A 10,129-nucleotide genomic window follows, 5' to 3' on the forward strand; every position below is an offset into this window, starting at 1 on the left:
TTTGGGGTAAGCTGCTCTTCTACAAATTTTGCCAGAAGAGCAAACTAACCTTCGTGGAAGGCATAGCAAAATGTCTGCTTTCTTCTTTATATTTTAGTTGAGAGAGGAGCAGGATGTAAGTTAAATAGTCACTGAATATGAAATTACATGTAAATATTGAGATACACCATATCTGGCATTAGGAATCAAGATGATAACTTGATATCTTACTTTTCTTTTTGCTTTACATTGTAGGACACTTTTTGAAGTGTTATTATATACATATAATAGATATAAATATTCAATTTTGTCTTCACAGTAACAGTGTGAACTACACAGGCCAAAGCACATTGTTCCGATTTAACTGGTGTGTAAACTGAGGCTTATTAGAGTTCAGTGGTTCATCTAAAGATACACATATATTTGGTGTCACAATCTGAACTTCACCGGATCTGAAGACAACAGCACGTACAGGAGTGCTCTTTTGGTTCTCTTTCCCACCTTCTCTCCCTTCTTGTGTCCTTCCTGCCCTTCTTTTCTTGCTTTCCTCTTTTTATTTTCTTTCCCTTCCCGTAGCTCCCACCTACTTTTTCTTCACTTCCTTCTTAATTATGCAATATTCCACACATATATGTGATCTAAATAAAATGAATGTGATTAACCCACGATTCAGCTAAGAAATATTACCAGTATCTCTGAAACCCAACTGCATGCCGTACTCAACCTATAACCTGGATTTTGTGATAATTTTCCTTCTCTTTCTAGTTTTATCACCTTATCACTTATGCATCCCTACAAATACATACATTGTTTATTTGCATATTGTTGGACTTTATGTAAATGAAATCATTCTCTTTTTTTGCTCAAAATTATGTATCTGAAATTTATCCATGTTGATGTGCATAGCTGTGGTTCATTCATTTTCACAGCTTATAGTACTCCATTTCATTAATCTGTTCTCTTACTATTGGGGCTTTTGGGTGATTTTCAGTTTTGTGCTATCATAAACAAAGCTGTATATGACTCTTGCTGTACATACGCAAAAGTTTCTCCAAGGTATTCGCCTAGGAATGAAATTACTGGTTCATGAAGTGTACTTACCTACAACTTTACTAGCTAATGCCGAATTGTTTTCCAAATTAGTTTTACCAACTCCTATAAGCTCATTACTTTGCATTCTCACCAACATGAAATTGTCAGAAATTTTAGCCAATTTCACACCTAATGCTCAGATTTTGGTTTTCAAACACCATTCTGCAATAAAAGGAACCAGGTTCCTTGGAGAAATAGCTGATTCCAGGGCTAGGGCAAGTAATAAACAAGATGAGCTTGGAATATCTTGTGGTGCCAGAGAGTAAGAAAATGCTCCACGAAACAAAAACAAACAAAATCACAGCAGCCAATCAAAAAGGAGCTCCTAATTGCCAAACCTGGAACAATCAGAGCAGCAAAATAAATACAGTGTACCTTAGAACAACATATATGTGATCCACACATATATGTGATCTAAATAAAATGAATGTGATTAACCCACGATTCAGCTAAGAAATATTACCAGTATCTCTGAAACCCAACTGCATGCCGTACTCAACCTATAACCTGGATTTTGTGATAATTTTCCTTCTCTTTCTAGTTTTATCACCTTATCACTTATGCATCCTGTGGGTTTGAGCTGTGATGGTCCATGTATACATGAATTTCCTTTCACCTCTGCCATCCCGAGACAGCAAGACTAATGCCTCCTCTTCCTCGTCCTCCTCAGCCTACTCAGTGTGAAGTCGATGATGATGAAGACCTTTATGATGATCCATTTCCACTTAATCAATAGTAAATACATTTTCTCTTTCTTATAATTTTCTTAATAACATTTTCTTTTCTCTATTTTAAGAATACAGTATATCATACATATACAAAATATGTGTTAATTGACAATGTCTTCTGAAAGGCTTCTGGCCAACAGTAGGCTGGACGTAGTTAAAATTTTTGGGAGCCAAAAGTTATAAGTGGATTTTTTTTTACTGCATGGAGGTCAGTGGCCCTAATTCCCATGTTATTCAAGAGTCAACTGTATAGTATTGGATTATAAGCCATAAAATACAATAAGTTTCCATGAATTCATACTGATATAAATAATTAAATAAATAAATAAATAAATTGGGGAAATGGGACAGCTCTTCTTGTGATAGAATTTGAATTAATAAATGTAAAATGAAAGAAAAACACAAAAAGTCATCACTAAATACCACCATAATAACCCTTGCAGACATCCTCCATCAAGAGATGCTAAAATTAGTGGGCGAAAGTTTGAGGAGAAATAAAGTTTGAATCATTTCAAAATATCTTCCCTAAAACATTGATGACAAAGAGAAAGACAGTAATTTTACCAGGGAGAAACTTGACAGAAAGCAACTTAATCAAGTGATCGAAGTCACCATTCAAGATATCAACATCATGAGCCCTGCGATATGATGCAGTGAGGATATAGCATCGTTTCATAGTAGTCTCACACAACATGCATAACTAGAGTTCAATCGCAAGAACACATTAGACAAACTCAAAATTGAGGGACATTTGACAAAATAATGTCTATTCTTCATAAATATCAAGGCCATGAAATGTAAGAAAAGATAAGGCCAGGCATTGACTTCTGTCTAGCTATGAAAGTCCGAGGTGGCAACTTCTTCCAATAGAAAGCTGTTTCATTTACATTAAAAATGTGTTTAGTGTAGCCACCTTCATCAATGATCTTAGCTAGACCTCCTCGCTAAGTTGCTGAAGCTTCTACATGAGCACTTGCTCTTTCACTTTGCATTTTAAAGACACCTTCTTTCCTTAAACCTCATGAATGAATCAACCTCTGTTAGCTTCCAACTTTTTTCTCTTTGGTTTGAAGCTTCAAACTTTTCTTCTGCAGCTTCCTCACTTTTCTCAGCCTTTATAAAATTGGAGAGAGTTACAGCCTTGCTCTGGATTAGGCTTTGGCTTAAGGGAATGTTGTGGCTGGTTTAATCTTCTATCCAGACCACTAAAACCTCCATATCAGCAATACGCTGTTTCACTTTCTTATCATTTGTGTGTTCACTAGAGTTTAATTTCCTTCAAGAGCTTTTGCTTTGCATTCATAACTTGGCTGTTTGGTGCAAAAGCTCTAGCTTTCAGCCTCTCTCGACTTTCAACATACCTTCCTCACTAAGCTTAATCATTTCTAGCTTTCGATTTCAAGTGAGAGACTTGTGATTTCCTTTAACTGGAACACTTACAGGTCACTGTAGGACTATTAATTGGCCTAATTCCAATGTTGCTGTGTCTCAGAGAATAAGAAGGCCTGAGGAAATGGGGAGAGATGGGGGAATGGTTGGTCAGTCAAGCAGTCAGAACACACACATTTATCAATTAACTTTGATGTAGTATATGGGTATAGTTCATTGCACACCAAAGCAATACAATGGTAACATCAAAGATAATTCATCACAGATCGCCATAACATATATAATAATGCAAAAGTTTGAAATATCCTGAGAAGTATCAAAATGTGGAAGAGATACAAAGTGAGCAAATGCTGTTGGAAAAAAAATGGCACCAATGGACTTGCTTGACAAAGGGCTACTACAAACCTTCAATTTGTGAAAAATGTAGTATCTGCAGCATGAAGTAAAGTGAACAGTAATGAAATGGGGTATCTGTAGAGATATTAAACTGAATTAAATATTTCCACTTGGTTCAATGACAGTAACTTACAAGAGTGGTTGATCAGAGTTTGCTGGGAGATAATTGCTGGGCACCAAGTCACTTTTTTGTAATAGTTTCAAAATTTACAGTGATTGGAATAGTGAGTTTATATTTGGTGGTGCATGAAAAAACGAGATACATCATTAAAACCTTGAAAATAATAGAATCATTATCTTTTATAGCTTATAAAATGGTGGGCTGAGCTTCCGAGTCTACAAAATGGAGTGGGAAATCTTGCACATAGTGAGTTCACCAAGGCTAGTGTCACCTCAGTGGTTTTCCAGTCCTCATTGCCCACATTTTCTTTTAAACTTCTTTGGGTCCTAGGAAGGTGCCCCCTTGGACAACAATTAAGAAGAGTCCAGACCACATTTCTATCATTCAGGCCTGCTTTCACTTCCCTTTCAAGGCTACATTCATTTCTCTTATCTGTATCTGTAGCGGTAGACGGTATTTTCTTTTTTTTTTTTTTAGACAGAGTCTCGCTCCATGGCCCCGGCTGGAGTGTAGTGATGTGATGTCGGCTCACTGCAACCTCCACCTCCCGGGTTCAAGCTATTCTCCTGCCTCAGCCTTCCAAATAACTCAGATTACAGGTGAATGTCACCATGCCCGGCTAATTTTTTTTTTTCATTAGAGACAGAGTTTCACCATGTTGGCCAGGCTGGTCTTGAACTCCTGACCTCGTGATCAAGCCACCTCAGGCTCCCAAAGTGCTGGGATTACAGGAATGAGCCACCACATCCGGCTGATAGATGGTATTTTCTAAGCAACAAGTGAGGGTATTTGAGTTGAAAAAAAAGTGTCTCTCTTCAAAGAAAGAATGGATAGAATATTTCAAAAATTAGCCAGTCTTGGGAAATCAGCAGAGTAGTTACTGTGCTCCAATACCACCTCTTTCTGTAAATGACACATAGAGGGTATAACACAGGATTTAGTCTAGGGGTGGGGCCAGGCAAGGAAGTCTACACTGCTAGTTGGGAGGAATCTTCACCTTAACTAATTCTCCATAGTCACAGAATTCCTTTCATACCACTCCCTCTAATTTCTATTATCAGAGTCTTTATACCTATGTCAACGTATTTCTTTAAAAATGTGGTCCCAGAAAGGTCCACTTTAGAAGAATGAACTCAAAGAGGGTGCTTTCCCTGCTCCTCTGACCCCACCAGGTTTCCAGCACTTCGTCTCCTGTATCTTCAGTTGCTCCACTGTTTCTTCCAGGCCAGTTTCCAGTGGAAAGACTGTGTCTAATGTCCTTGAGTTATTCTTCTGTTGCTGGTTGAGATATGCCATTGCCCCAGGCAGCAATGGCAGCAGTTCACGATCTCCAACCTCTTTCAAAACAGGAAGCCCCGTCCCTTAAGCAACCACCTTCTAGTATAGTACATGCTAGACTGTGCTACCTGGGAGGAGTGGAAATAGCATCGTCTACAGCAGCCTCTGGTCTCAGAGCACATCAGGCCTTTGGCTCTGTGTTTCTATTCTGTCTTTGGTTCACAGAAATGTTTATATTGTTTTCGAACCCTAGAATATATTTTAGGGATTTTCTTTTTATGTTATTTAATACTGCTGAACGTTTACTGTGGAAAACCTACTACGCAATTCTGACTGCAATTCTGTGCATATTTAAACATTGCTCAGAATTCACCTCTTCCATCAAGTATCTAAACTTATTACATCCCTGCACTTAAGCACTCCCTTTCCACCCCAAAATACTCTGAGCCCTTAATCATTCTACTTGCACTTGTATTTGTTGGACTGTAATTAACTCTTGAGTTAGTCTTTCCCCTACTGGAGCACGCTCCTTGAGGACAAGGAGGATGTTTAATTTATTTACATATCTCTTGTACTTGGCACTGTGACTTGTTTATAGTAGGCACTAAAAATATTAATTCATTTCCTTTAAAATTCCTAACACAAGTTCTTAAACATTAGGAGGAATTCAGTGAATAATTGGTTACTTATTGATTTGCTGGTTGAGACCAGATCCTGTACACTTCTGAAGATTTTACTTATTATTCTTCCTTATCCTTTTTCTCTCCTTTGTCTCCCATTTTTAGAGAGGGCAGAGACACAGCAAAGCATAAGGAAATAGATGAGTTTAGGAAAAGAGAAAAATATGTATATATGCTATATTTACCTTTTTTCAGAAGAAAAGAAATGAAAGCATTTTCCATAATATTTTGTTAGAGGTTGGTTTATTCTTGTTTTACCTAATATAGCTGGGTTTGGAGCTAAGAAAACAGGTCCTTTCCTGTTGTGCATAAAAACAATTATCTACAGAAGGGAAACTCTAGCTACATATCAATGTCAGGCCTTTATATACTTGTTGGTATTCTGATGGTGAAGACATATATGTCATTTGGCATTGCAGTTCTTTCTTTGTTTCGGCTGTGATAGAGTGATCCAGGACCCTAACAATCTAAACATCATCTTACTTCTAATCATCAAGCTTTGAAGCCTTTGCCATTACTCACTTTATAAATTGTAACTTAGTAAACAGAACATCACATGAGAGTGATTTTTCTTCCCTATCTGAATTTTACAGCCTCTGGTTGCAGACAGCAATTTACCTATTCCTCTTATCTGATACCTCACAGAGTGACAACATCAGAAACTAGTTAGGACACTCACCTGGCAGAGACTGGAATTTAGTGGTTGGTACTGACTGATGATATAAACAAGTAATGAATTATTTACTCTCTTTATTCCTTATTTCAAAAGTTACTAATAAATGAAGCCAGTCAAGCTATTTCTTAAATTGATTTTATAAGGATTCTCTGAGTACTTAAATGGGAAACATAAAGAACTTTATCTCACTCATGTTGGAATCATAGATCTTTAGGAAAAAAGTTGCCTCTCTCTAGACATAAAATAACAACTAGAAGTTGCTATGGAAACAACAGCTCTCAAAGCCAGTAGAGAACATTTTTAAAAAGGGTGACCCTTAGAATCTCAGGTAGCCTCCAAAATGCTTACACCCAAAGAAAAAGTATTTTACATAGAAGGGCTTAGTTTAGAAGCTTAAGATGATTTCATCTTTAAATAGCTTGCCTTTTATTCTCTGTTGTGATTTTTATACTGTTGTAGATTTCTTAAAAATTTTTTCCCTCTGTATTTTTCAGAATCCTTAGGCTTCATGTCATCTCAGCTGACTAGCATCTGTGGCCTGGCACTTGTTTTGACTAAATAATCATATGCCTTTCTCTACCTAGTGCAGCCCCTGAAACCTTATCTGCTAGGACCAGCCTTTCACTGCCCTAGGAAGGCCTCTCAGTTGTATGTTACATTTGTTTTTCTCTGGAAGAAAACAAGAGAAAACAATCAAGAAGGTTGATTTTACCCTATACATAAGAAACTTTGATGCTCATTCTGTGCTTTAACTACTTTTGTACTTAAGCAATTCTTTTGTCTACTTTGAGCCTCTATTTTCTCAACTATAAAATAAGGGAGTTGAGCTATATGATTTCTGTTTCTTTCAGAGCTAACATTTTCAGTCCACACATAAAATTTAACATTATTCTTATAAGTTTATATATACATATCACATTTTATTGTAAACTCCTAGAGTCTAAAGGCATAAACATTTTTAAAAAGACATGTACTTATTTATTTGTGTGGATCTATACATAAGTACTATTTAGCAAAAAAAAAAAAAGGAAATTTAATCTATTCCTTTTTTGATGCATTCATTTATTAACATATATTAATTAAGCACCTAATGCCAGACATTGTGGACAAGTGGTAAACCAAAGCAACAGGGCCCATATGTTTAGGGAGCTTGAAGACCAATGGAGAGACAGATCATATACAGTGTAAATACATTTGTGTAAAGTTCTGTAAAGAAGTGCATGGTGCCTTGAAAACATGTAATTAACCTAGGAGATATAATCCAGGTAGGATCAAGTTTTTCTAGGGAAACGACCACTCAATTGTCAAAGTTGAATAGGAATCATTAGACTAAGGGGCAGGGAGTTGGGAAGGGAGGAATAAGAGAGGGAGGGGAAGGATATAGCATTCTAGGTAGGGAAAACACATGTGTGAAGGCCAAATGATCATAAGGAGAAGGAAGGGTCACTATAAGGAGCAATGGGAAGCCACTGTTCTAAGCTAGGGAGTGGTAGGGGGTGACCTGTGACACAATCACTAAGGTATTCTACCATATCACCCACCCCTGGCTGCCTAGAAGACAGTAAAAGCAGATTCAGAAAGACTTGTTAGGAGCCTACTGAGAAAATGCTGGCAAGAGGTGATGGTAGCTTGGGTTAAGGTGTTGGTAGTGTGTAGGGGTGTGGTGTGTGTGTGAATAGGATGAGGAGGATGGAAAAAATATTTAAAACATATACCTTGATTGATATTGATTTTGATTAGATTGTGTAAAGAGGCTTTGATGAGACATTCTAGAAATTACACTTTCACATAAGTGGCACTGCCTTCTATGTGTTATATTATGAGGTTACACACTCATTTCAATGATGCTTCATGGGTGTCAACAATTCTGAGAAGCTTCTTCTAGAACTTACGTCAGAAGCAGTGTATAAACCATACCAGAAAAATACGTTTATTGCTATATAGAAAATATTTCATAAATCCCCAAAGCTAAGGAAACAAATATGTGTGTAATGTTCTTAAGTTGATGCAGGATTTATAAAGACTTCTTTTTATGAGTTTGACCTTCCAACATATACGGTGAGGTCACTTATTTAAGAAAATAAGCAAGTATGTAGGGGAAAAGCTATGTTATCTGAGTCTTCATCAAAGAATGAGAATATGGTCTTTTACCCAAGAGCTAGCTAACTGGGGAAGCCCATAGGCAGAAGAAACTCCTGGACAGTCAGGAGGGGTTTTTTAATCTTTATTTTTAGGGAGCAGATAAACACATCTTAGATGACTGACAACAAATGCTCCAAAGAAAAGAAGAATGAAATTATCTCCATAAGTTTTTAGGAGCAGTGCATGGTGGGAAGAGCTTAGAACCAAGGCTAGGAGTCAAACTCCAGTTGTGTAACTAGCTGTGCAGTCTTAGGCAAATTATCTCTCCCAGTCTTACTTTCTTCATCTGAAAATGGGGACATATATGCCAGGAGTTTTGTGATGATTTGCTGATGGAGCTCTGATAGTTTGGCTGTGTCCCCACCCAAATCTCATCTTGAATTACATCCCCCATAATTCCCACTGTTGGGGGGAGGGAGCTGGTGGGAGATCATTGAATTATGGCAGCAGTTTCCCCCATACTGTTCTCATGGTAGTGAATATGTCTCATGAGATCTGATGGTTTCATAAGGAGAAACCTCTATCGTTTGATTCTCATTCTCTCTTTGCCTGCCGCCATCCATGTAAGACGTGACTTGCTCCTCCTTGCTTTCCATCATGATTGTGAGGCTTCCCCAGCCACATGGAACTGAAAATCCAATTAAACCTCTTTCTTTTGTAAATTGTCTTTATTAGCAGCGTGAAAATGGACTAATACAAACTCTGATTTCCATCCGCCATTCCCTCCATATCACATCCCCACCTTGGCTCCTCAGCTAAACACCTTTTCTTCAGGTTAAAGAATAGAAAACCCTGTGGAGACAGAGGATAAGAGGAAACCCTTCAGTAGCTATCAGGCTACTGTCTTCACCTTTCTTAGCTCTGTAATATCAGAGCATAGAGAAAAGAATTCCTGGCCACTTTATCAGTCTCCATGAAGAAAGGCTGGAGCCAGCAGGCATTGCCATTGGTTCAGTAGACATTCCCAGAGCACCATCATTTAGAGAGAGCAGTAGCTCATTTAAATCACTGAATCTTTTTAAGAAACTGAAACAAGTTCAATGCCCAAGAGTAGGGAATTGGTTGGACTGTGAGACATACCACCTGGACGAACATTTGTGTAATGGAATTACACACTGAAGAAAAATATTAAATGACATTGTTCATATGTTCATAACAAATTAAGTAAAAAAGATTGCCACAAAACAGTATATATACTAAGATTCCAGTTTTTTTTTAAGTAATTGGTTTATGGGAAGAAATAGGATACACAAAAATGTTAAAAATAAATTCTGGAGGGTAGGATTACAGGTATTTTAAGTTTTTTTCTTTTCTAAATTTTACACAATAAACATTTTAAAACATAAATTTATAATTAATAAATATAAGCTTAAAAAAAAACTCTATAGGGCACAATTTGTGTTTACCACAATATAAACAACAAGCATTTAAAGAAACATGGGTTTTTACTTAGTGGAGTAGAGAATTTGTAAAAGAGGAAAGCACCTCTTGATTCCTCATGTTTCTATGTTTTTCCCCTACCCTTGTCCCAGATTTGAAAGTAGTGGGGAAAAAAATCAACCTGGCTCTTTTCCTATGCCAAGGTGCTTACTCAATGTTTAGTCTTACTGTAAGGGAATTTCATATAGTTCAGGCTTCCCAACACCAG

Source organism: Colobus angolensis, unplaced genomic scaffold, assembly GCF_000951035.1.
Source record: "Colobus angolensis palliatus isolate OR3802 unplaced genomic scaffold, Cang.pa_1.0 Scaffold2, whole genome shotgun sequence".
Taxonomy (NCBI): Eukaryota; Metazoa; Chordata; class Mammalia; order Primates; family Cercopithecidae; genus Colobus; species Colobus angolensis.